Source organism: Mauremys mutica, chromosome 12, assembly GCF_020497125.1.
Source record: "Mauremys mutica isolate MM-2020 ecotype Southern chromosome 12, ASM2049712v1, whole genome shotgun sequence".
NCBI lineage: Eukaryota > Metazoa > Chordata > Testudines > Geoemydidae > Mauremys > Mauremys mutica.
In genome coordinates this window covers 43,077,963-43,105,358 of record NC_059083.1, presented here as the reverse complement: position 1 = coordinate 43,105,358, position 27,396 = coordinate 43,077,963, and the positions used below count along the sequence as shown (strand labels likewise).

Genomic DNA, 27,396 nt, shown 5'->3' with positions numbered 1-27,396 from the left:
GTAAGGATCAGGAGTATTCTGTTATTACCCCTAATCCTAAATGTCCTATAGCTGTAACTAAATTGGTACAACCCAATATACCAGATCTAAAAGACATGCAAAAATTGGATAAGGACATAATAAAAGTAATTTTAGAGCTTTCCAAAATAGACAAAGAGGGATCACTAACAATAGACCCTTTGTACAAACGACATGAACAGCAGTTACAAGTCGTAGATGGAGTTCTCATGTATACAGGAGGTCCTTTCCCTGTGTGGGTAGTTCCAGCTCACCTACGAAGGGAAATGATGTACATGGTCCATGACACTCCTACAGGAGGACATCAGGGAGTGGACAAAACTGTCCAACGTCTTGCATCTGTAGGGTGGTGGCCACTTCTTAGGATGGATGTGCAACAATATTGTGAAAATTGTCTGGCATGTGCCCAAGCTAATCCTACTCCATCCAAAAGAAATGCGCCACTAAGATCCCAGGTGTATGAAGGTCCGTGGATGGCTTTGCAGATTGACTTTGTAGGTCCTTTGCCAAGGACCCAAAGAGGTAACCAATATCTATTGGTGATTATCGATCCTTTCTCAAAGTGGATAGAGGCATTTCCTCTTAAAGCCAATACTGCAAAAGCCACTGCCAAGGTCTTGGTAGAACAAGTCTTCTCTCGCTGGGGGATCCCTGCGAAGGTAGAATCAGACCAGGGATCACATTTTACAGGACAGTTCTTTAGGGATTGTCTTAAATTGATGGGAGTCCCGCAGAGACTACACATCCCATACAGACCACAGTCATCTGGGATGGTGGAACGAACCAATCGGACTATAAAAGTGATGTTGAGGAAACTGGTTGATGCCAATGGACGTAACTGGGACACCCTCATGCCTTTAATTTTAATGGCATTGAGGGCAATACCGGCTGCATCTACTGATAAAACACCTTTTGAAGTGATGACAGGCCGAACAATGAGATTACCAGAACATTTAATTTGGCAAGCTAGTGGCACTCAATTAGAGGGAATAAAAATGGATACCTACCTGCAAAATCTGCAAAAACATTTAAATCACATTCACTTGCAGGTAGCTGCTAAATTGGGAAAATCCAGACGTAAGGCAAAGGCTTACTTTGACAAAAACCAGAGAGAGAATACTTGGGAGGTAGGAGATCAAGTAATGTTATTGTCATATAAGTCACCAGAACATGGGTTGTGTAATCGATGGATTGGACCTTTCCAAATCATTGATAAACTCAGTTCAGCAGTATATAAGATCAGAGTAACAGGAGGAAAGCATAATAGAGACAAGATTTATCATGCTAACCAGTTAAAGCTGTATCGATCGTCCAGGTCGCAGGAGCAACTTCCTCCTCAGGACTTAAGTGATCAGACGAAATCGCAACAATTGGAGCCCAGCAGTTTGCAACCATGAAATTGACATTGACATTTTTGACTTATTACACCCTTATTGTTGCTCTAAGGGTAGGACTATGCCAAAATCTTAAGTCTGAAACCGAACTATTGCAACCCCAGGAAACCAGACGACCGGATCGTACTCCGTTGTCTGAGCCCAAGCAACAGAATATACCAACAAAGAAGGAATGGACTATTATACTTAATCCAGAACTGGTCAACAACCCGATTCAACAGGTTAAGGGAATTCGGGGGGAGGATGTTACTTTTGAATATCAATTGGAAAAAGTAACTGCACTACCCTCTAGTGGTTGGAAAAGGATGTGGCCCTTGGATGAGAATTCAAAGGGGGGTGGTTGCAAGACATTTATAAATTCAACTTCCCTAAAACATGGTATAGCTTATGGAACTTGGAAAAATAAAGCTAGCTGTAATAATTTGATAACAGGGGGAAGTTTAACCTTGTATAAGCTTGAATATGAGGATCAAGGGCGATATGAGGTGCTCATTATAGCTACCTTTCAAACCAAAACAGGAAACAAAAAATATGTCCAGAATATGACATTTGAACTTAGAGTTCAGGACCCAGTTATTGACTATGATGTTGATCAGTCAAGAACAAATGATGTAAATTGTCCAGTATTAAACCCAGGACCTGTTAGTGGTCTTACCACAACACCCATGATGGGAAAAATAATTAACCAAGTTCAATTTATGCATATTCCTGTAGTGCTAAATTTGTCTAATTGGTACTTGGGAGAATTTAGCTATTGTTAGCATACCAAAGTAGCTTCCTTTTTCTCAGTACGACTTGTGGATAGGATTGTAGCCTATCAGCAACGAGTGCGGGATATTGTTCTGTTGAAGGATGATAAAGTCCCTAAGTCACCAACTCTTAGGAGAAAACGTAGCTTAAATCTCCTTGGAGGTTTAGGATCCCTAACAGGACTATTTGGTGCAGGAATGTCAATTTGGAACCAGGCGGATATTGAAAAAATCCGCAAGCATATAGATTATGTGTTAAAAGAGGAAGCTAACCGAGTAGTCAATCCAATGTTACAGGGAATAAAGGGATTGGCACAGGAAGAACGATTTACTGTTTATAATATGCATGATATAACCCAATTGTTTAATGAAACTCAACAGAAAATTAATCAGTTAATTGCTTTAAACAATGATCAGAAAAGAGATCAGCATTTAGGGAAAGAAATTATATGTTCTGCATATGGGGAATATGTTGTAAGCACAATTACTGATGCATTGCGATCCTTAAAATTAGGAGAAGTCCCTGACTTAATTAAGGATGAACAACTAATGAGTTGGTATTGTCCTAAATGTTTTCAAAAGCTGGAAAAGGAAAGATCCACTTGTTTGGATGCATGCCAGCATTTGTCAGTGGGTGCTATGAGAGAGATAGGATCTGTGACACCTCACCCCAACCGAGACAGTTGTTCTCTTACAAAAGATTGTATGATGGCACGGTCTTTGTATGTCTCATTCACGGTCTCGTTACCAGTGTTTGACCCAGACAGAGATGTGTACAGGCAATTGGCTGCTATCCATTCTATAGGTCACCTCGAAGATGACATCTACAGGGAACGCGTTAATGCACCTCCCCTGGTAGTCTATCACACTCCAACTCAGACTTGGAAGGTACCACAGATGGCCTGTTGTTCTGAAAAGGGACCCCAGTATATCTGTAGGTGTAATGTGTTTGAAACAGACACTGTTTTGTGTGGACTACAGGGAGAGAAAGCACAGAATTCATCATCGTCATGCCTGGTGAGGCTGACCACATGGAAGACTCCGATGGAGAGGGTGACCTATGCTGGAAGGAACCAATTTTGCGTGGTTACCAACCAAAAGAGGTACCAGTATGGTCCCTTGGAGTGTCCTGTCACAGAGCCAAATTTCTGTTTTACCCCAGAGCAACCTACGGTAATAGGAAATCAAGTTATTTCCCCTATTCCTATTTTTGAGAACATTACCATTATTCAGTCTAACCCTGATTACCAGAATTTAACTATTCAAAGTATACCTACTTTTCTGGCTTATATTCCACCATTAGGATTGCAACTGAAATCCTTAATGACTCGTAAAGAGACTCACCTCATTCAAATTACTAACAATATGGATGAAGCCCAACAAGTCATTACCCAATTAATGAATGAAGGGAATGAGTCTGCAACAACTTCCAGAGAAAATTTCGGATTAGAAGTATGGATAATTATCCAAGGAATTGGGATTGTGATTAATTTCCTTATGTTAGGTTATATGCTGTATAAACGCAACAAACCCAAGCCAAAAACTAGGCAGAGACCTAGACAGACACCCAGACAATCACCTAAACAAATGCACAGACGAGCACCATCTGGGGATAAAGATGAATATATATACATGGTGCCCATTCCTGATACATACCAAAATTTGCCCAAGTATGAAACTAAAAAGGGCCCCACAGATATTAAGTCTTAAGTGACGGGGTTTCTTTATGTAAACCACCCCGTCAAAGGGGGGCGTGTAGCCCTGAGGATTAATCTGTTGGTCTGTATAAAATGTCTTTTTGATAAAAGTGTGTAGGCTGCATAGATTAATAGAATTTGCAATAGCTATAAATGCAAGATACCTAGAAGCTTCTAAACCAGACATCCTGGCCTATTTCCTCTGTGATGCTGAAAGCAACCTTTAAGACCCTTACTCAGAAAAGTGATAATAGGAAACAAACCTACGCAAATTGTCTAGGGACTTTCTGAATATCTGCTAACCTTTCACCTAGTTAGGTGCAAAAGTAGGGTATTTCTGCCCACAAAATACAACAAGTCTACCACAAGATACGTAGATAGTTGTCATTAGTACGCACACAAAAGGTCAGCCAATGAAAACAGGTACCCTCACCTTTCCATGGGGGAAAGACAAATTTGGGCATAGGAGGAAGGATTTCTCTCTATAAAAGGTGTGATAATCCACCATTAGGGCAGGCGATACATCTCTCTGTTTCCTGGTCGTCTCAACCTGCTTCGAAGCCTTTTCCTCCTACGAACGCTGTCAATACTAAGTCATAGTATTAATTCTTTTCAAAGTTGTGAGTATGAAATAATTCTTAATTTCTACTTCACCTCTAAAGCATCTATGCTAAGAAGGGTTTAATTCATAACCAGTCTCTTTATAACTTCCTCTATCATAGGTGTGAACAACACCCTCTTTGCTGCAGAGTGCATTTAGAACTGTATAATATCATATCATATCTCTTAAAGAACTGTGATATTTTGTAACTTTGTAATCTCATACTGCTTTTAACATTTTACATTTACTTCTTGTTTTATTGGTTTTAAATAAAAGGTCTTGTTTGACTAAACTTTGTCTCAGTGTAAATTCCTGTTATACCCCAATCTCCTTGTATTAAATTCTGTGAAGCCTGATTCAAGACGAACTTTTATCTTCTGATCACACATATTGGCGAGCCATACCCATATTATTAATACCTATTAATTATTACTAACATTCTTAATTAATTAGAATATTAAGTATTAAATAAAACTAAATTAAGTGGATAAATTCCACTGTCCCTACTAACCCTCCCCAAATCAGGCAACATGGGAAGGCATTGCAGTGGGATCTAGTATGTTTAGAAATTCAGGATTTCCTGAATGACCAGATGATGGCCATTCTGAGTGATCTTGAGCACCAGACTTGGCCCACTGCCCTTACAAATGCATCAGGAGTACCATCTGACCTGTGGTCATGGAGACATATTTGGACACTTTCTGGATGGAAGTGTGGACATTCACAGTGCTCCTTCCAAGCATATGGACCAGTTAGGGGGGTGTGGGCTCCCACATACCGAATCCTGCCGGGTCCATGGGGAGGATGCATATGGGACTGAATTAACCTACCTGATTTATAGTCAGTGCCCCGATCCCTTAGTTGTTATATGAACAAAATTCCACTCTTTTGTCCATGCATTCATTCCTGGGTTGGGGGTGACTAAGCTCAAAAGAGCAGTTGTACATATTTCTGCAGAGTTTTATTGCTTTTTGTCTTTAAAGTTTGAGAAAACTTGCCAAAAGTTTGTTGAGTATTCTCAAAGGGGGGAATTGTTTTTGTCCCTAGGCCTAAGTAAACCAAAGTTGTGACTTTAGGCCTGAGTGAACCAAAGTTCTTCCATGCTGTGAACTTTAACCAGCCTAAGATGCTAATAAACAGCAAGCAAAATGTGTCACTGTCAGCTTTCTTAGCTTGCAGCTGTAGGACAGCTCGAAACAGCAAAAAGCGGCAGTAAGTAAGGGGGAGAAGGGGGAGGAAAATCTGCATGCGTCTGTGCAGTGAAGGCCATAGATAAATATGTGAATGAGAACAGTTCTAACAAGCTACATTATAGTGTTAAGTGTAACTGTTGCAAGGGGAGGAAGGAAGGAAGGGGGAAAAACAAGGGGGGTATAAATGCTGGGACCCCGCCTGCACACGGGTGTGCAGGATTTGAGAATGCTTTTTCTCCCTGGCACCTTTTTTTGAGCTCAAATAAACTTGGTTTGCTTCTCCACCCTGTTGTGTTAATTAGTGCGATGCACACCGGGCAACGAACCCCCACTGTTGCTGTCCTCGGGCCCTCTGGGCCGGCAACACAACCACCCCTTTTCTCTGTCCCTGACTGCCCCCCCCACCTCATCCAACCCCTGCTCCTTCCTGACTGCCCCCCCAGGACCCTTGTTCCTATTTAATCCCCCAGTTCCCTGGCCTCTGACCGCCCTAACCCCTATCCACCCCCCCGCAACCCACCAAACTCCCCTGCCCTCTTCCAACACCCCCTCCCTGCTCCCTGTCCCCTTACCACACTGCCTGGGGCCGGGGCAACTTGGCCGGGACCGGGACCGGGACCAGCACCCCGGGGCCCGACTCCTTGGGCTGGGCTGGGCTGGAGCCGCTCGGTGCTGTGGGGCCCAAGCTGGGCCGGGTCGGAGCCGCTCGGCCGGAATCAGGCCGATCCAGGGGTGCTTGGCTGGGACCGAGCTGGGGTGCTCAGACGGGGCCAGGCCAGGGCCAGAGGGAGCCTCTCAGCCGAAGCCGGACTGGGCCCCGCTATGCCTCCCTGGAGCCCTCCTCACGCCCCCCACCCGCCCGCCCCAGCTTACCTGCCTGCTGCTTGTTTCAGGCTTCCCGTGAACATTTGATTTGCGGGAAGCAGGGGAGGGGGAGGAGAAGGATGGCAGAGCATTCAGGGGAGGAGGGGGACGTGCGCTGGGGCTGGGGCGAGGTGGACAGCTGCCAGAGCTTTTGTTAAATTTAAAAGCTTTTTTAGAACTTGTTGTCCTGGAACAACCAGTTCTAAAAAGGCTTCTAAATTTAACAACTAGTTCCTGGGAACCGGTGCGAACCGGCTCCAGCTCACCACTGGCTGGACAGGGGAAGGACATCAGCACTGCAGGGGAGGGGTGGGTGTGGCAGTGACATCACAAGGGCCTTTGGCAGGACCTCAGCCTATTGGACAAAGGTGGTGGGGAGGCGATGATCTCACAGAGAGATCTTGACATCAGCCAGGCAGGACAGGGGTGCAGGACAGGGGCAACCTTGGAGATCCCTGTGGCTTTGCTTCAGCACGTCTCCTTCTCGAGGTCTCTCCTTGAGGACTGAGAGAGAATTCACTTTCACGTACGTGAGTGCAAGGAGGACCCTCTTCGGAGTTTTCTCCTTTTTTTTTCTTGATTTTGCTAGAAAACAGACGTCCCTGTATAGAAGGGTAAAACCCCTGGCTCAGGCTTCCTCTAGAGACTCAGCCCAAAGGCACTGACTTCTAGGTCTGATTAGATGCCAGGGGCCAACCAAAGGAAGCCAATCAGGGGGTAGCAGAGCCCCCTGAAAGACCACATCAGGGACTGGTGATCTCCCCATTATCACCTGACTCAGAACAGACTGGCCTAGTGCCTGTGGGGAGGGTCAGTGAGATGATTATCAGACAAACTCTGTGTCTGGGCATGTCCATCCATCTCCTCATCCTCTTCTCCCAGGTTCTGGCTGCAGAGGGAAAGGTTTTCCCAGTAGTTAAGGTGCAACGTTAACCTGCACAGATCCAGGTTTTGCTCCGTGTGAAGTCAGGTAAGTCATTTATTTTGTCTGGGCCTGACTTACCCCTCTTCTAAATGGGGGTAACAACCTTCCACATCGCACAGCAGCAGAGACATTGTGTGGGGAGGAGGGGGACAAATGAACCCATGTGCCTTCCCCGCACTGACTTGCTGCTTGCCTTGTAGTGAGCATGCTCACACAGACTGAGCATGCTCAGTAACCTCAGCTGAAGGCACTGCCCTGACTCTGCCCCCACACTACTGGCAGGTACAGGTGTCTCTGCACAGCAGTATGGTGAGTCTAAGCACATGGAAGTTTGTGAATTGCTCAGACAGTGCAGGGATTGGGGCCAGGTAAGGATCTGCAATAGCTAGGAGTGCAGCTCTTTCCTGTCCACATTAAATCACAAAAACGTCACACTGGGATTGTCGCAAGATTTCCTAATTTCACACTGACTCCTTCACTAGCTGGTGTTTCTCTTAATGCCACAGCTCTTGGAATCCTGTGATTATGAGACAATCTCAGCTCTCACTTTAACAAAAGTAAGTTTCTTGCTCTCAGGGCTGAGTAGAAAAGGTTGAGAACGTGACCAGAGCGAATCGTGCCTGCTTGCTCACAAACAAACAAACAAACAGTCCAGAATATAATTTTTTAGAAGAAAAACCCTCATGTTTTCTTCATCAGCCTCTTGATTTTTGCTTACATGGTGCTGGCAATATTGCCTTGGCAGTGATCAGTTCAGGTTTTCAGGCCTGGCTTCTCCAGCAAAGGCTCTAAGGACCTAAATATAAAAATGAGCATTCTGAGTGATTCCTTTACATCAGCCTTACTCCAGGGGGACTGTGCTCATTTGCTGCTTGGACCCACAGCCCGGCTCCATGCGCATTCCCACATCTCGCCCTCTCTGTTTCCCTATCTGTTAACTCTGCTGTTTTAGATAAATGATGGCACGAAATTAGGGGGCTTTCCATGGGGGATGAGGATTTAAGGCCTGAGTTCTCAGTGGCACAGTATTGCCAACCCCAAACTTTTGAAAATCATGAGTCAGGACCCCCAAAATGATGTGATGCCTTTTGTGACACTAAAAAATAAAAATAATAATAAATGTTCTTTCTATTTGCCTTCTGATTCTCACGCTTTAGGCTGACTCAGGTCACATTTTAAGTTTTTCTCTGCAACCAAGACAACTAGAAACTTCCTTTGTTTAGGTGTGTCCCTAACTTCTGTTTGCTAGGGGCTGGGAATGGGCAACAAGGGATGGATCACTCGATCACCTCATTCCCTCTGGGGCACCTGGCATTGGCCACAGTCGGAAGACAGGACACTGGGCTAGATGGACCATTGGTCTGACACAATCTGGCCATTCTTTTATGTTCATGAAATTCATTATAAAATCATCAGTGTTGGCAACACTTTTGACACTACGTCTCCTTTACACTGAGGCAGAGCTGCCTTAGCGTATGTCACAATCAGGCCTTTGAAACCTTGATTCCAGCTGCAGGGTCCGTGCATCCTGCCGACGCGGCCAGCTGCAGGGTCCGCGCATCCTGGCCGGCGCGCCGGCCGAGAACAGCAAGCTGCCTCCCCCCGCCCCCGCCTTCCCCCGCTTCCTCCGGAGCCCTGCCGCTGCGCTCAGCGCTCTGGGGGCCGGGGCTCTGTGCTCCCGCGGGGCAGCGTTTGGCTCCGTGGGGAGGGAAAACCGCTCCCCGCTCATCCAGAGCCCTGTCGCCACGCGCGCAGTGCTCTGAGAGGCAGGGCGGGGCTGCGCGCACGCGGCAGCGACAAAACTCCGGATGAGCGGGGAGCCTCAAGGTAAGGGGTCCGGGGCTGGGGGGTGGAGTTGGATAAGGGGTGGGAGCAATCAGGGGACAGGGAGCAGGGTGGGTTGGATGAGGGGGTGGGATCCCGGGGGGGTAGTTGGGGAAGGGGTCTCTGGAGGGGGCAGTTAGGAAGCAGGAGGGGTGGATGGGGCATGGGAGTCCCGGGGTCTGTTAGTGGGTGAGGGGTGGATAGGGGTCAGGGCATTCAGGGGACAGGGATCAAGGAGGGTCCTGTGGGGGTAGTTAGGGAGGGGGGTCTCTGGAGGAGGTGGTCAGGGGACAAGGAGCTGGGGGGGTTGGATGAGTCAGGAGTTCGGGGGGGGCTGTCAGGAGGCAGGGGTGTGGAGAGGGGTTGTGGCAGGCAGGGAGCAGGGGGGGTTGTATGGGTCCAGAGTTCTGGGGGTCTTGTCAGGAGGCGGGGAGCGGTTGGATTGGGCATGGGAGTCCAGAGGGTTCTGTCTGGGTGCGGGGGTATGGATAAGGGTTGGGGTAGTCAGGGGACAGGTAGGGGGTAGGGTCCTAGGTGGGCAGTCAGGGGACAAGGGGCAGGGAGGCTTAGATGGGGGTGGGGTCCCAGGAGGGGGTAGTTGGGACAAGGAGCGGGGGAGGGGGTTGGGGGTTCTGGAGGGGAGGGCAGTCACTCAGCTCTCTGCCCTGAGCCCTGCCCTGAGCCCTGCAGCCCCACACACCCGCCAGGCCCCTGCCCTGAGCCCTGTACCACCCAGCCCTCTGACTCCTTCATTCCCTCCCATGACCCCAGCCCTGACTCTGGCACCCCCACACATACCCAGCTTCCCTATCCTGACATCTGCACCCCCCTCACATGCCCCCAGCCCTCTGCCCTGACTCTTGCACCCCCCACATCCCCAGCCCCCCCACATCCCATGCACCCTGCACATCCCCACCCCCACCCTGAGCACCAAACGGGAGCTCCTGCACCCCCACTCACATTCCCACCTGCACCCCTCACAACAAATGGGAGATGACCAGGTAAGTGCCCCCACACCCAAACCTCCTGCCCCAACCCTGAGCCCCCTCCTTCATTCTAGCTCCTGGCCAGACCCTTCACCCCCAGCCTTGTGCTCGGTCCACTCCCACCCTCAGCTCAGTGCAGAGAGAGGAAAAGAATGGGCCAGAACATAAAATAATTGTCTGACTAAAATATTGTCTGAACCCCCCAATTTCCCACAACTGTGAACAATAATATTGATAAGAACTGAAAGTGTGACAGTTTAAATAGATAAATTCTTACAAATTAATATTAATCTTATCTGTCAAAATTACATATTAAATCAAATGAATTCTGCCAAGCCTAAATATCACTCCTTGGACACGCAGTTCTGTCAGCTCATCAGAACAAGGGGAAACTGATGTCCATGTGCAGCCCCAGTGACCCCCCGCACACCAGCAGAGGGGGCTGATTGCAGGATCAGAGCCTTGTTGGGACATTTCTCACCAAAGCCCCCAGGGCTGGAACATTATGGGTGATCTGACTCCAGCTCTGCAAACAGCCTGAGTCAGTTCCAGGAAGGGAAACACCCAATTGCTACTGCTGCAGGCGGGGCATATTTCTGAGCTCAGGAAAGTGAAACTAACCCTATGACACTGTCCAGAGGGAGCCATGGCCACAGAAAACCCCGTGGAAAGTCTCCAGGAGGAAGCTACATGTCCCATCTGTCTGGAGTATTTTAAGGACCCTGTGATTATAGATTGTGGGCACAATTTCTGCCGAGCCTGCATCGCCCAGTGCTGGGAGGGATCGAATACAGACATCTCCTGCCCTCAGTGCAGAGAAACTGTGCAACAGGGAAACCTCAGGCCGAACAGGCGGCTGGCAAATGTTGTAGAAATAGCCAAACGGTTGAGTTTACAGGCAGCAAAGGAAGCAGGGGAGGAGAGGGTGTGCAGGAAACACCAGGAGACTCTGAAACTGTTCTGTGAAGAGGATCAAACCCCCATCTGTGTGGTGTGCGACAGATCCCGGGCTCACCGCGCTCACACGGTGGTTCCCATAGAGGAAGCTGCCCAGGAGTACGAGGTAGGGAATTGCTGTCAAGTTTAATGTAAGTTTAATTACAGGCTGATTTCACTGAAAGTTGCCTGTCACAGGTGTGATGCATCATTCAGCTCTGTAAAGCCTTCATTGTAGGGGAGATGCCACACTGTCAGATCACTCATTTTGTGATAGCAACAGAATCAGAATATCAAGTCTTGAAAGATACCTGCTGTGGGAAACTTTTCTCTGAGATTCTGAATGTTTTTCACACTCAGCTTCCACTGCTGAGATAAGGGGACTTTTTACACCACGGCCGGTGTTAACAATCAGTGAGGTTTAAATCACACGAGCTGCAGGCCAGTCTAGGTGAGTGTGTTACCTTCAGACTGGAGAACTGATCATTTAAATATCAACACTGTTAATTATTTTGTTCCCCCTGTGAGAGCGGAGAGGGAGAATTACAGCTCGTCACCATTTATTGCCAGTGACGCCTCCTTCCAGTGCCACAAGCGGGTGATGTTTGGGAGATGCCACCTCTTATTCCCCCCCAGTAAAGCAAGACCAGGCCCAGGGAGCCCAGCGGTGCCCAGGGGTACATTCTAGCCCCATGAGGGGAGTCCGGCCCCAGGAGCCCCTTGGAGCCAATCAGCAACTCCATCCTGTTTTGAACAATGTATCATTTGAACAGATCATGTGTCTCCTTTTGGTGATTCACATGGGGGGAGCTTATTTTGTGGGTGGAGCTTCAAAGAATCCAGCTACCTTTGCCCCTCCCCCATTCTGATCCTGGCTCATCCATGAAGCTGTTTTGCTGGATGCAAAGGCTGCTTTTCCGCCTCCTGTCTCTCACTAGCCCCTGCTGGCTCCATCGCTCACTGCTTCCCTGCAGCAGCACCGCAGGGGTGTCACCGAACAGCTCCCCGGGAGCTCACAGCAGCAGCCTGGGCCTTGGGCAGAGAAAGGGGAGAGAACTCGAGGGCTCAGAGAAAAGAGAAAGAGTGAAACGGGGAGATCTCAGCAGGCGGCTCTGGGGAGCTGCCAGGGGTGCTGCACAGAGCGGGGCTGACAGGGCAGGAGCACGTTGCTGTGCTGTGTGAATGACTCACACGCAGTCAAAGGGGAAGAGAGCCCTGGGGTATTACAGCTCTGGAGCAGTTATAATTATGGGTGGCACATTCCCCCAGACTGAGTGTTCCCTGTTCCTCACTGACCTCCAGCCACATCACAGCTTCACCCTGTGCAGTTAATGGGACTGCGCTGGCTCAGGTGCTCGGCCGGCCACATGGGAGCCTGGACAGACGAGAGCACAGTGGGGTCTAGTTCCTGGCCTGGGTCTGGGTACAGTGCAGCGAGGTGCTGCCCCAACCTCTTCACTGGCACTGGCAGGAGGGATCGTTCAGAACCTTCCCAGCTGTTTCCCCTCTGGCCTGTGCTCAGTGATGTGAAGCTTTAGCTCAGACACAGGCTCTGAGAAGTACTGAGTGTCTGCAGGGAGCAGAGCCCCTGCTCTGAGACTGGCGTCTCTGCGCCCATGAGACCTTTGGGGCCGGCAGAGCCCAGTCTGCTGCCTCCTTCCAGGGTATTTACTGCTCGTGTATGAAATGCCAATATGGACAGTACTGTCCATCCATCAGACAGGCAGACTAATGGCTGTTTATCACACACTATGTCCCTGCAGGTGAAACTCCAGGGAGCCCTGGGCTCTCTGAGGAAGGAGCTGGAAGAGGCCCTGGCTGTGACGTCTAAAGAGGAGAAGAAAACCACAGAGTGGCAGGTGAGTGTCCAGGTTTATTCCTCCCTGAGCTCTTCCCCCTGCAGTGTTCCCAGGAATGATGGGTCCGTAAAGCTCCAGGATGAGGTTATGAACCTGCTCTGTTTGTTTGCTCCATTGCACACGCTTGGTGCCGGCCATGGGCAGCGCATGCCTCTGGCATTTGGGGAGGCCGGGTGTGAGTGCCGGATCCTCCCCTGCGCTCGGATCATCACCCTGCCCACTGCTCCACCCCCATTTGGCCTCCTCTCCCCGAGGCCCCGCCCACGCTCCCCTCCTGCTCTGCCCCATGCCAGGCTCCCACTCAGACCCCTCCCCAGAGGCTCCCCGCTCACCGTTCAGTGTTGCAGCTCTCTCCTCTCCCCTCCCCCAAAGCCCTCTCGCCTGCCGCTTGCTCCTTTCTCCCCCTTCTGTCTTAAGGGTGACTGATGGGGGAGGGCCCCCCCACAGCTGACGGGCAGCAAGCGGCGGGTGCTGCGGGATTCAGGGGAAGAGCTGGAACAAGGGCTCCGGGCGGAGCGCAGGCAGCACTCCAAAGGCAGCAGGTCTGCAGCCTGTCCCCAAAGGGAGGGGCGCTGCATCCTGTTTGGGGAAGCTCAGCCTCCCCTGGCCTGTGGTACCTGCCATCCAGGGTGCTGGCAGCACCAGGCTGTGTCTCTGGTGGGGATCTCAGCACAGCAGCTCCTGTAGGCGGAGGAGGGGCAGTTCCTGGCCCCTGTACAGTGGTGCAGACCCACCCCTGAGATCTCTGATAGGGGCAAATTCTCAATATTGGGTGCAGTGTTTTCACTATTCCATGGATCCTGTTTCCCTCCTGCAGATGGGGAGGGTGTGTCGGCTGCTACAGCCATCAGTTTTCAGTGGCCTCCATGACAAAGCTCCGCAGCTTCTCTGCAGCCTGGAGGAAACAGATTGTTCCTTCTCGCTCTGCACCCACCATCCCTGCAGTGAATCTGCCCAGTGCCTGGGCCAGACACTGGAGCGGGGAGGATGATTTGCCCCCCATGGGTGAGGTTCAGAGGCACTCAGCTGGCTGGGCTGGGGCCATGCTGGGAGCTGAGCTCTTCTGAACATCAAACCCAGTTGCGGGTGTGGAGCTCTGTGGAAAATCTGCCTCCAGGGTGCATCTACATGGCCCCAACAGCCAGCTTCAGGCTAGTCACTGAGTAACACCCAGGGGTCTGGATGGGCGTGTACAGCCTGTGCTGCTGCTGCGGCTTCATAGCTACCAGTACCCGAGCTAGCCAGATCAGAGCTACCCTGGGTGTGTCTACACACGGTGCTGTGTCACCTTCATTGCAGTGGGGACACCCCCTGAGTGAGCAGAGCCAGGGGCAGGTCAGTGTCAAGCCAGGTGCCGCTCGGCCACTTCACAGCCTCTGTTGCCATCACGTGGCCACTTCATCCCAGTCACCTGCTGCTGTCACTATGGCTTTACCTGTGCTTGTCTGTTGCCAGGTGATGAACCCATGGGAAAAAAAGTCTGTTCAGATTCAGCTGCCTCTTACAGTGAAATCCCTGCAGGGAGTTTGGGGGTGGGGGTGTGAGGAAGACGCCAGCAGCAGGGATGAGAGGAGAAGTAGGTGCCCCACTAGTCAGATAAAAATGGCCATTTACAAGAGCAGAAATGCTCAGAGCTGGGTGCCTCTGGTTCTGCTTCTGAAGCCGTATTTAGAGCCCAGTGGAAGTGGGCTGGTTTCCAGAGGACAGAACCGCAGCAGCTCCCACTGCTGCACCGGAAGTAGCTGCTGCTCAGTTCCTCAGACAATAGGGATTTAGGTGCACAACCATTAACACCCGGGTTTGAATGTGGCCCACAAAGTGCCCAGCTGGCGCCATGGAGGTGGCTGCACCTTGGGACAGTCACTGGGGTGGTTCTGAACCCATTGATCATTGCCCAGTGAGAGCGAGTAACGTCCTACATCACCAGAGGTCACGGCCCCATGATCAGCGTCACTCGGCAGAGTAACTGCAGCCCCAGTGATGGAGAGATGAGGCCCCTCAGGGCAGGCCAGTCACCCACTGACAGGGGCTGTCATAGGCCTGAGCCAGGTGGGGGGTATCCCCATGGGCAGGAGCAGGGCCAGGAGGTGACAGGCCCTCATGAAGGATGCGCTGTCCATGTCTGATGGGGGGAGAGCTTAGGGATACGATAAGGCTGCGCCACTCGAATTAGCTGTAGCTCAACAGCGCCCAGGGGCAGGAGGGGAAGGAGGCTGCAGGCCCACGGCCCTTTGCAGGGTCCAGGCCACATGCACAAAGCCTGGGGCAGGTGCCAGCAGAGGCTCCTGAGGGCACTGGGGCTTGTCAGGGCCGTACCCGAGTTGTCTGAGTGCCCTGTGGCTGCAGCGCTCCCAGGGGTGGGGTGGGGGATGGGTCGGTGTCCAAAGCCCATTGGCAGATGGGCCCAGGGGTGCTGGAGGCTGTGCTGGGGGCTCAGGGTCAGCCGGGGCAGAGGCAGGAGGTGGAAGTTACAGCGCTCAAGCAGCTGCCTCTTCAGACACAGACACTGAGCACAGCCCCTCCCCCACCACACAGGGAGCCGGACAGACAGACGGGTCAGAGCCCTGCACAGGGAAGGGAGGGAGTCAGCACAGGGCACAGACTGGTGGGGGGAAGGGCTGGGGCTCACGTACTGGGGTTTCAGGGGGGGAGGGCTCTGGGGGCAGGAGACAGGGGCGGGGGAACCTGCTGAAGCCCCTGGCCACGTTGGCATCTCTGGGAGAGTGAGAAGGACTTTCCCCAAGATCACTGGGGTTGAGTCACACTGGGGGTCGGCTCCCCCCAGGGTCACCCAGCACCTCTGGGCTGAGCTGCAGGGGAGCTGGAGAGGCCAGTGCAGAGCAGCCAGCCCCTCCCCCAGCCAGGCTCAGCACCGGCTCAGCATCGTTCCCACGGCTCCTTTCTGAGAGCAGGTAGGGACACAGCTGGCATCAGCCAACCCGCTGCTCTGAGAGCCTGGAGGGCTCCCTAAAGGCTGCGATCCCAGGGGCACTGGGCACATGGGCACGGGGCACTTGGCCAGGCCTGACAATAGCCTGGGCACCCAACACCCATGTGAGCCCCAGGATGGCACCCAAAGGACTATTAGCACCAGCCCTAGGTGCAGCCCTAGGTTGCAGCCCTGGGAGCAGGTTGTCAAAGAAGGAGCATCGCCCACATCCTGCTGTGACAGCTTGTGACGGTGCTTCCCGTGGGAGCTAGCTGAGGTCACTCAATCAGGGTGAACTGCAAACCAAACGGGACAGACAAACCCCAAATGCTGGTGGTTATTCCAATACTTAGATTTACCAACCAGCACAAAACAGCTTCTACAGTACCTCACTGGTCACTTAGAAGTCCAAACCACACAAGTCCCTTAAAGTGCCCAGCCTCAGGCCTCCGTCCAGACACACCTGTCAGATATGATGATGATTCTTGAGAATCTTACTTCATCATATAAAAGAAAAGGTTCTTCCAATCCCAAAGGATCAGCCACATACCCAGATCCAATTATAACTTAGATCTTACCCAAAATACACGCTATAGCCAATTCTTATTAACTAAGCTAAAATTTATTAAAAAAGAAAAGAGAGAGAGTGTTGGTTAAAAGATCAATATACAGACAGACTTGAATTCAATTCTTGAGGTTCAGATACACAGTAGAGATGAGCTTGTAGTTGCCAAATGTCCTTTTAGAAATAGTCCATAGGTTATAGTCCAATTTCCATATTCAGGGTGGCTCCAGTCAATGACTGGGGATCTCAATCCTTGTGGCTTAAGGTTTCCCCCTCTTGAAACCCAAAGCAGATCTGAGATGAAGAAGGATCGTGTCCCAGGCTTCTTATACATTTCCAGCAGCCTTTTGGCCTGAGAAAACAATAGGCTTAACTCCTTCTCCCAAATATCCTGGCAATTAGCACAGAGTAATTTATCCATTAAACAGTTCAGATACAGGTTAGCACAACCTTCAAAGAGACACATAGACAATAATACTATTTCACTCAAGTATCATCATAAATGTTAATATTCCTTTTTTTGATCTTTGAATTAAAACTATAGCAATAGACAAGACTTGTTTGCTGACATCACAAGACCTGAGCAAACATCTCCCCTTCTACCTCTAACAATGCAGACTTGCATTTCAAAGCTCTAGTCATTTACATATCTTTCTAACCCGTCCTCAAGGTTCACCCATGGGTCAGGTCAGTCTGTGAATTAATTAACTCTTTCTGGCCCTGTCACCTTTCAATGAGATATTATATCACAGCCATAACGTCACACAGCTCCCCTGGGTGTCTGAGTGCCCAGCACTGGGCACCCAAATCCCCTTGCAAACACCCTGTGCAGCCCCCGGTAAATCTCTCCTGTTCCCTTGATTTCTCCCCACTCCACTGGTCCATCCCATGCCACCTGCAATAACAGACTGCGGCTTTACAAAGCGCCCTAAACAACCCCGCTATGGAACTGGCCGTATTAACTCTGAACTAAAACAAACCCTTTATGGTACATTTCTCAAAAAAGTAAATATCCTTACAAATCTGATACTGATCTAATATCTCCTGCTTCATAGTCAGAGGCCCAGTCTGTGTAACTCAACATCTGGCTCATGTTTTCTCTGTGCCTTTCCTATTTTTCTGTCTCAAGAGGAAAGTGAAAAATAAGAGAAAGATGATTGCAGGTGAATTTAACAAACTGCACACACTGCTGAGAGAGGAGGAGAGCAGCTGCTTCTGCAGAGCCTGGAGGAGGAGGAGAGGGAGACTCTGCAGAGACTACAGAAAAATGTAACCAAACTCTCCCAGCAAAGCTCCTCTCTCCAGCAGCTGATCACAGAGCTACAGGAAAAGTGTCAGCAACCAGTTGTCAAGCTGCTAAAGGTGAGACGGCATCAAAATTCTCCACCCATCCAGAATTTTAACTCAGATCCCTGGGTCTGGATCCCACCAATTAGAGTAAATGTGTTCTGCGGTTTACTGACAAACAGAACATCTGGCTAAGGGCTCCATCAGTTCCAAAATATCCCAGTTCATGTTAGAGGGGAATTCTCCTCATGGAGACCCAGTGAGGCCATGGGAGAGTAAATGGATAATACAAAATGATACTGAGCTAAACCCATACCTGCTCTGACTCCAGAACATTGGACCCAACACAGACGATAAACACAGATACTGATGGGTTGGGTCCCTAGAAGGGAGAACCCTTTAGCTAAATTCCTGTCTCACCTACATAAGTGAAACAAGTGTTAATGCAAAATGGTGTGTGAGATTTTACCACAAAACAGTGAAGCCTGGGAGGGTTGATCTATTTTCTAGATGAAAGTTTGATGCCCAGAGTGAAACTCACACAGTTTTATGCACATTGTGTTAATACAGAATATTGATTCTCTTTTTCCTTTCAGGATGTGAAAAGCACATTGAGCAGGTATGTTTCCTATGTTCATTGCTCTTATATTCTTGGTGGTGGTTCTGGGATGCTGTGTGTACAGAGCAGCTGAGTGATGATGGGACGTTTTCTTCATAGGAGTGAGAATGTGAAACTCCAGGAACCAGAAGCTGTTTCTACTGACCTGAAGAACGTGTATAAAATTTCCCTTGACATGAGGGAAGCGCTGAAGAGATTCGAAGGTGAGTGGATTCTACTGGGACATTCAGCTATATTGTGCCTGGGGCTCTGGACAGAGCCTGGGACCCCAGGACACGCATGGGCCCAGCGGACAGGCTTGGAGCTGTGCTAACTGGAGGCTGATGCGCTGAGTGCTGGGCAGTTTGCCTGCTACTTACAGCCACCTGCTGGTACTTGCCCAAGTGTCTGACCAGGCCCCGTCACTCTGACATCCTGACCCCTCCATGGCTGAGTTAATGGGTGTCACTGAGCCAGGTCCTACGTGCTGGGAGCTGCACAGACGGGTAATGGATTGTGTATCTGTGCCTCTCTCCTGGGACACGTGAGGGCTGCGTTGTGTGGCCACCGTTCAGCACTGCCCCAGCCCCCATTAGCCAAGGCTGGCTGAGCTTTCTGAGCTGCAGGAGGGGCCAGTCTGGTTGCTGTGGTCTGACCTGAGCCGTGTGTTACTGGGTAACAAGCTGAATCCGATGGGCCCCTCGTCTGCTCTGGGCACAGCCCAGTGTGAGGTTGGGTCAGTGGTTTGCTGCTCAGTGAGTGAGACTCGCTCACAAGAGTGTGATCTTGTCACAACGGCTGAGTATGAGCTGCCCCCATCCAAACCTCTCCCCACAACCCCAGCATGGAGACCGGGGGGCAAATTCAGAAACCTGACAGTGAGGGGCGACGGAAGAAACCAAGGCAGAGGAGAGCGGGACTTCGAATGTTCAGTGAGCTCGGTCTGTGATTGTTGAACTGGCTCTTTCATCCTACCCCTGCCCCCCGCTCCCCTCCTCCCCCCCACCCCCTGCAGGGGCAGTCGAAGGGGCCAAGCTGGGTGTGTCTGTCCCAACTGATGGAGGCTGCGCAGTCGGTGCCGGCTGCAGGGCCAGGATCTCAGGGCTCCGGGGAGCAGGAACCCCAGGCTGTGGGGGAAGCAGCTTCCTCTCTGTGACTGGCTGGAGCCAGCACATCCCTGCTCCCCTCCCCATTCACTGCTCCCAGCCCAGCACAGTCTGTGCCCACTGGGCCCTGAACCCGGCTGGGCTCTGGGCCATTCCACACCCCTGGCCCCTGAGCCTGTCGGGATCCTGAGCCAGTCACCTCAGTGCCTTGTTCTAGGGGATCACCAGCCCCTGGGGAGCCTCCTGTCAGCCCCCCAGAAGCCCCTTCCTGGGCAGGGTCCCAGGCCCTGAGTCACTCGCTGGCTGCTCCAGGCTGGCCAGGCCCAGGGTCTCCAGCAGGGCTGTTGGTGCTGGCACCACGCTCGCTGCCAGAGCTCCCAGCCCCTGACCCAGCCCGGCCTGTTGTCCCAGCGCTGACCCCTCCCCTGCGGGTGGGGACGCTGCTGCTCTCAATGGCTGAGCCCCTCTCTCTGCCGCTGCCTCTGCTGCTGTGCTCGCAGGCTCAGCCCGTGCCAGGGCCAATGTGGCGCTGCTGGGGCTGCTCCTTCCCTCGGCACCTGGGTTCTCTGTGTCTGGGGCAAATGGCGGGTGGGTGGGCAGGGACCTGCTCAGAGAGACACGCCCTGAGCTGCACCCAGAGGGCAGAGACCAGCCAGGGCCGGGCAGCAAAGTGCCACTGTGCTGGGATTAACCCTTTCCTTCCCCCCGCCCCAGCAGCCCCTGCCGGTCAGTGCCACTCGACTGCCTGTGCTCTGACCCCAGGGACCCGGGTCCGGCAGCTCAGGGGAGTCTCTGAGTAAATGTGTGGGGCAGAGTAACCAGGGCTTCCTGCGCTTCAGGGTCCCTGTGTGCAATGGGGAAGGCCCTGCACTGTCATGCAGACCTTAGGGGCTGGGCAGTGAGTGTTGTTATTGATACCAGCCTCAGCCATTTCAGGGTATCTTGGCAAGCATCTTGCCTCAGTTTATCCTCTTCAGCACTCCTTAAATTACGCCTCACAGCCCAAAAGATCTGAGAGGAAAGTCCCCTCCTGGGGTCCGCTCTGAGTCCAAGTAAACCCCAAAATAAAAACTTTTCCCTCACTCTGCTCCAGCCTCCAGCTCTCACTCCAGCTCCTCACTGTCCTCAAATCAGGAGCCCTCAGTCCTTCCCGGAGCTGGGCTTGGATTAGTTTCCATCGTGGAATCAGATGACTCCAGCCTCCGCTCCTGGAGCTGGGTCATTTCAGACTGTGCCTTTATTCTCTGCATCCACTTTCTCCAGCCAGGGGCAGCTCTCCAGGGTTCTGTCCTGCTCCAGCTGCTGCTGTCATTGTCATCTCTGGCAGCTCCTCCCCCTTAGGGGAGCTCCTCTGCCTAGGACAGTGGTCCCCAAACTTTTTTGATCAAGCCCTCCCTTACCTGGTTTGCGCCCCCACCCTGGGAGCTGCTGTCAGGAGCTGGGCCAGGAACAGGGCTCCAGTTGGGGCCAGAATCTGGGGGCCATGGCTGGGAGTGGACCCGCAGTTGGGGCCAGGAGCTGGGGGCTTTGGCTGGGGGCAGAACCATGTTTGGGGCTGGGGCTGCAGCTGGGTTCTCAGCCTGGAGCAGGGCCGGGAGTGGATGGCTGAAGTTGGGGCCGGAAATGCAGCTGGGGCTGAGAGTGAGGCCGGAGTGGAGCTGGGGGCAAAGCAGGGCTGGGTGACATTCCCATCCCGCCACAAATGGGGGCTGGTCCAGGCCCTGTCAGGCCCCTGAAATGTTCCTCCACACCCCCTAGGGGGGCACAACCCACAGTTTGGGGAGCACTGCTCTAGGAGCCTCTTCCAGGCTCCTTGCTCTGGTGAGCTCTCCTGGGAGCTCCTTTCCTCAGCAGGCGCCTGGTGACCCTATGGACAGGTGCCAACCCTAGGTCCTGTCCACATGGCCCAGTAACACCCTGCTGAGCCAGATACAGACAGCCACATGCCTGCCCAGACCCCTGGCAGGGACGCCGAGCTGCCAGTTGCCATGGTCACTAACAGTGTTATCTCTGTCACATGCCACTCACCAGGCTTAGAGCCCCCAGGGCCCTGGGCGCAACCCCAGGAACTGCTGTAACCTAGAACCAGAGCAATGCAGGGCTGGAAGGGCCCTCGAGAGGTTGCCCAGTCCAGCCCCCCACGCTTGGTCAGGCACTAGACTATCCCTGGCAGGGATTTGTCCAACCTGTTCTTACAAACCTCCAGTGACGGGGATCCCACAACCTCCCTTGAGCCGGGTCCAGAGCTTCACTGCCCTGAGAATTAGAAAGTATTTCCTCCTCTCCAGCCTCAACCTCCCTTGTTGCAGATTGTGCCCGTTGCTCCTTGGACAGGCCCTTGCCCTGCCCACTGTGGCACTGGCTGTTTCACCAAGCCTGAGCATCGCTGTTATTGCTCTGAATGGCTGGGGGTGCTGGGCTGGCTCAGGGGGGCAATGAGGGCAGCTGGGGCCTTTCACTCCCCAGTCACCGATCTCAGCCCAGGCTCAGAGTCCAGTTCCCAGCGGACAGAAGCTCACGTCGTAACTCACTTTAATGGCAGCCTCACCAGCCACCTCCACAGGGAGGCCAAGGCCTGAATGGGCCGCAGACGATTCCTCCCCAGGGAGAGGGTTTGGCAGATGTCAGGGCTGAGCCATGTTGGCAGGACGGTGGGGGGCTGACACGGCCTCTAACTCCTTATACCCTCAATACACAGAGCTCCAGCAGCCGGGGTCTAAAACCCAATTCGTATCCCCAGCACCGAACTCACTGACACTTCCCCAAGGGTCCCCTCCTACTGGGGTCGGAGAGTGAGTAAGGGGCACTGGAAGAGGGGGGTCAAGGGTCCTTGCCCCATCACTTTTACCAATGGGAGGGCTATTCCCACCTTTCCTCCCACCTTTTACCAGCTGTAAGGGTGAGCGACGATGGGGGAGGGGGCCGAGAGGAGAGATCAGGGGGTCAGGGTGTCGGGGAAGAGGTGGTGTGAAGGCAGGGGCTCAGGAAGAAGGGGCAGTGTGAGAGCGAGTGTTCAGGGGTGCGGGGACAGGAGCTCAGGGAGAAGGGCTGGGACGAGTGGGTGACCCCTCTACTTTTAGGGAGTTTCCATCACTCCTGGGCAGAGCACCATCCCGGATCCTGATCCACGGGCACATCTGTGTGTTTGCCGGGTGCACAGAGCTCTCTGTGTGTAGACACTTTCAAGCTCACCCAGGAACCTGTGCTGGGAGGCCCCACTGCCGAGGAGGCCGAGGGCTCTCACTCTCCTGCCCTGGGGGTGAAGGGAGGGGCCCTGGGGCTGCTGTTCCCCATCCCAGGAAGGGGGTGAAGGGGGTGTGGACACAGACAATGTCCCCTCTTGCACTGTGAGGGGCAGACCCAGCTCCACCCTGGGCTTCAGAGCCTGAACTCCTGCCAGAACCTGAAAATCTGTGCGGCTATTTTTAATTCCAAAGAGGGAGCTCCGCAAGCCTGAATCTGTCCACCCTGTTCCAAGACTCGCTGCTGCAGGCTGTGTAGAAGGACCCAAAGTGTCTCCAGAGTCTGGGTGTGAAAGTTCCCAGTGTGTCTGTCCTAGGACTGGTTACTGAGAGTGAGGGGGGTGGCTGGCACAGTCGTTAGATGAAGACACCTGAGCTCTGGGGCTCTGAGACGGTCTCTGTGACTGTTATCCGCTCTGGGAGATGCCCAGGTGCAGCTGCAGAGGGTCTGTGCCGCTAGCATCGTCCATGGGACAAATGGCTCTGGGCAGAGAGTTCAGGCTGGAGCCAAGTCTCCATTTTCAACCTGATTTGTGGGGATGAGATCAGGGGCCCAGGGGGCATTTGTCTGCAAAGGGGAAATTAAACAGCAGCTCTGGAGTGTTTCATAGCTGATGTCCTGAGCCTGGCTTGCCTGTAACTGCGTTTCTGGGGATGTTGACAGTCTCTCATTGCAGGTCACTGGGATTGGGGCTCCTAAGTTGCTCAGACAGGTTTGCAGTGGAGCTGGGTGAAATGTTTTGGACAAATAGTTTATTTGCTGGAAAATTATATTTCGGGTCAACAGAAACTATTCGTGAATCCATGTCGGGTTTGCTGACTGGTTTCAATGAACAGAAAAAGGGCCGGGCAAGGGGAGGGGCTGGTTGTGGGGTTTGCCTGGGTTGAAAGTGGGGCCCATGGTGCCTGCCAGCATGGAAAGTCCCAGCTGCTCCCCCTGGGGCAGAGCTGCACCCCCAGTGTGTGTGGTGACTGCATCAACCTGCTCTGAGCGAGAAACCCACCACACATGTCCCGAAAGCAACAGAGATTCCCTGGGGCCTGCCTCTCCCTCCCCCTTCTCTGGCTCCTGCCCCTCCCTTATCCTTCCCTCACCCCTGTGAGGGACCCTGGACCCTGCGTCTATTCTGACCCCTCACCAACATCCCTCCCGCTCTTCTCACTCCCTTTCTGCTCCCCTGGGCCCCTGCCCCTCTACTCCCACTTTGCCTCCCTGGCACATGCCCCTGCCCTCCACCCATCTCTGCCCCACTGGAACAGCCCCTCCCTTCTCCCCCTGCCCTCCTGGCATCTGCACCTCTCCCCCAAAATCCTCTGCACCCTGGATCCCTCCCATCACTTCACACCCCCGCTGTGTCCTGGCATCCACCTCTGCCCTTTCCCTCCTCTGTGCCATGTCTCCCACCCCACCCCTCACCCTCCTCTGCTGTCCTGACTTTCGCCCTTCTTACTCCCCTCAGCCCTCCTGACACCCGCCCCTCTCCCCACCCTCTCTGACCCCTGGCACCCGCCCCTTCTCTCACCCCCCTGTGCCCACCCCTCCTCTAGCCCCACTCTGACCCCCTGGCACCTGCTTATCCCCAATCCCCTCCCCTAACACCTCCCTCTGCCCACCTGGCCTGCCTCTCACCCCTCTCTGCCCCCTGGTGCTTCTCCCTCCCCTCCTCTGCCCTCCCTGTGCCTGCCCTTCTGCTCAACCCCCTCAGTCCCCTGGCACCTGTCCTTTCCCTTCCCTCTGCACCCTTCTGCTGCCTCCCAACACCTGCCCCTCCCCTTGTCCCCTTCCTTCCTGGTGCCCAGCCCCTCACCACCCTCTGCCCCACTGACCCTGCTCTCCGCTCGCCCCTCTGCCACCATCACCCAGGCCACCTTCTCTTTATTTCTCACCCCTGCCCCTCCCCTGGCCTTCTGGCTCCGTGACACCTGCACCCCTCACCACCCTCCAGTCCCCTGGTGCCAGATCCTCCTCTGCCTCAAGTCCCAGCTCTACCCTGGCACCATCTGCCTCCCTGGTGCCTGCTGTTTCCTTTGCCCTCTCTGCCTGCCTGGTGCAAGTCCCTTCCCTTGCCCCCCTTTGGGACCCCTGGTCTCAGCCCTTCCCCTCACCTCAGCACTGCCCCACCCCTCCCCTCCCCCTCTCCTAACCTCTGGGCCCCACCCTCCCTTCATCCTCCCTCTGCCCCCCTGGTGCCCACATCTCCCTGCACACGCCTCTGCCCCCCTAGGGCCTGCCCTTCTCCACACCCCTCTCTCTTCCCCCCCTTCGGCTCACCTGCTCCCTCACCCCCCATTCTGCCCCTTTGGCTCCAATCCCTGTTCATTCCCCCCCCCATAGTTCTACCTCCCCCACTCCTCATCATCTCACCCCTGGCAGCTCACCCTGCCCTAGATTTCCCCTGCCCCATTGGAGCTCCCCCAGTCCCTCACCCTCCTCTGCCCCCTGGTGCCTGCCCCTTCCTTTGCTTCCCTGTGCCCCCTGGGATCCATCCCCTTCTTCTGCCCTGGTCCCCACCCCTCCCCACCGCCCTGCAGCCCCCTGGAACCTGCCCTTCCCTTCACACCCCTGTCCTCCTGGTGCCCCTTCCTTCTCTTATCACCCCATAGCCCTTGTGTCTGCCCCACCCCTATGTCCCTGCCTCTCCCCCTCTGCTCCTGTCACCTCCTGCTCCCCTTTCCTCTCCCAGCATCAGCCTGTCCCCTCCCCTCCCCGGCCTCCTCTGACACCTTCCCACCCCTCCCCCACTTCTCCTGCCCTTACCCCTCATTGTCTCCTCCCAGGCAGAGGGGCCCTGACTCCCCTCAGGCCACAACCCCTCCCCCAGTGATTAACGGGGACACAAGTTAATTTCCCTTTGATCCCAGTCACCAGCCCCTGCCCCCGGCCCTGACTCTGTGACTCTCTCCCCAGTGGACGTGACTCTGGATCCAGACACGGCTCATCCCAACCTCGTCCTGTCTGAGGATCGGAAACGTGTGAGACACGGAGACAAACGCCAGGATCTGCCCGACAATCCTGAGAGATTTGATAGATATTCCATTGTCCTGGGCGCTGAGGGGTTCGTGGGCGGGAGGCGTTACTGGGAGGTGGAGGTGGGAGACAAGACAGGCTGGGACCTGGGGGTTTGTAGGGAATCTGTGAGGAGGAAGGAGAAGGTCACACTCACACCTGGGAATGGATACTGGGTTGTTGTGCTGAGGAATGGGGGATACAAGGCCAGCACCTCCCCCAGTACCTCTTTCCCCGTGAGCGTCAGGCCCAGCCGGGTGGGGATTTTCCTGGACTATGAGGCGGGCGAGGTCTCGTTTTACAATGTGACTGACAGGTCCCATCTCTTCACTTTCACTGACACCTTCTCTGGGAACCTCCACCCTTATTTCTGTCTTGGTTACAGTGCTGGGGCTACAAACATGGCTCCCCTGATAATCTGCCCGGTCCCAGCTCAGGCCGGAGGGAATCTCTCTCCCTGACAGTGACTCTGCAGCACAGACTGGCCCCTCCCAGCCCTGCTGCTCTTCCCGCCCCCCAGTGATGGGGGCCAGTTACTGCAGCAACTGGACTTTCTGTGCTGACCGGACGCTGCCAGTTTCCCTTTTCAACTGGAGGTTCCAGTCGAAAACCGGACACCTGGGAACCCCCAGCCCCCACCTTCCCCGTCCCCTGCACCAGGGGTAGCAGATGGTGGGGGATGGGGTCATTCACTCCTGTCAGAATTTTCTACCCCTGTGAAATCTCAGTGTAAAATATGAAAGGAAAAAGATTATTCTAATTTAGAAAATATTATTGTAACAAGGTGTAAATACAATAATATTTTAATTTACATCTCAACAGTATCTCAAAAACAAGCATCTAAACATATTTGTAGAAATGGAATTATTTACATTTTTTTTAATTTTCCCCTCAAATCTATATTAAAGTTTAACTTCTCTAAACATCATTTGTATTTTGACTGTGGAATTTCAATAAATCCAAAATATTTATCTTAACAAAATAAACTATTAAATTGTCAGACTCTGTTGTTCAGTTCAATGTACATGTGCCATAAACATCACAACTACAGACATGTGCAGCTGCTCTCTCTCTCCCTCTCCCCCTCTCTTTGTTGTCTTGACTGGTTCTCTCTGGCAGGCAGGGCACATACACCCACCTCCTGCACTACACCTTTGAAAATTAATAGTTGAAAAAATGATAGGATTAATTAAGCAATATATTTCTGTTGACTCACACAAGATTATAAAATAATCTTTTAACTTTTCTCAGCATTAATTCATGTTATTTTTAACTTTCTATGTACATATAATAGGTAATCAAGATATGACCCTTCCTTTCTTGTTCTCACATCAATTAACAAAACACGGTCCCCAACCTCAAATGCTCTCTTCCTATCGATAGAAATCTTTTCTACAATCTCCAGTTTTTAGTTTATTTTTCTTTAGACATATTATTTGCAGGCAGTGTACTGTCACTGTGCACTGCTGATTTCAATGTACTGCCAGACTCTTCATGTTCTTGGTTATAAGGACACAACAAATGTAGTTAGATAAAGAAATAGAGAAGGGGTTGTGTTCCTTTACTCAATCATCACAAATTAGCATAATTGTATTAAAGATGCTGGCACTTAGTGA

The 27,396-nt window shown here is 52.6% G+C and overlaps 1 pseudogene; it reads left to right on the top strand.

Moving 5' to 3' along the window:
• Positions 1–10,894: 10,894 nt before the first annotated feature.
• On the top strand, positions 10,895–26,362 carry LOC123345963 (annotated as a pseudogene).
• The last annotated feature ends 1,034 nt before the right edge of the window (positions 26,363–27,396 follow it).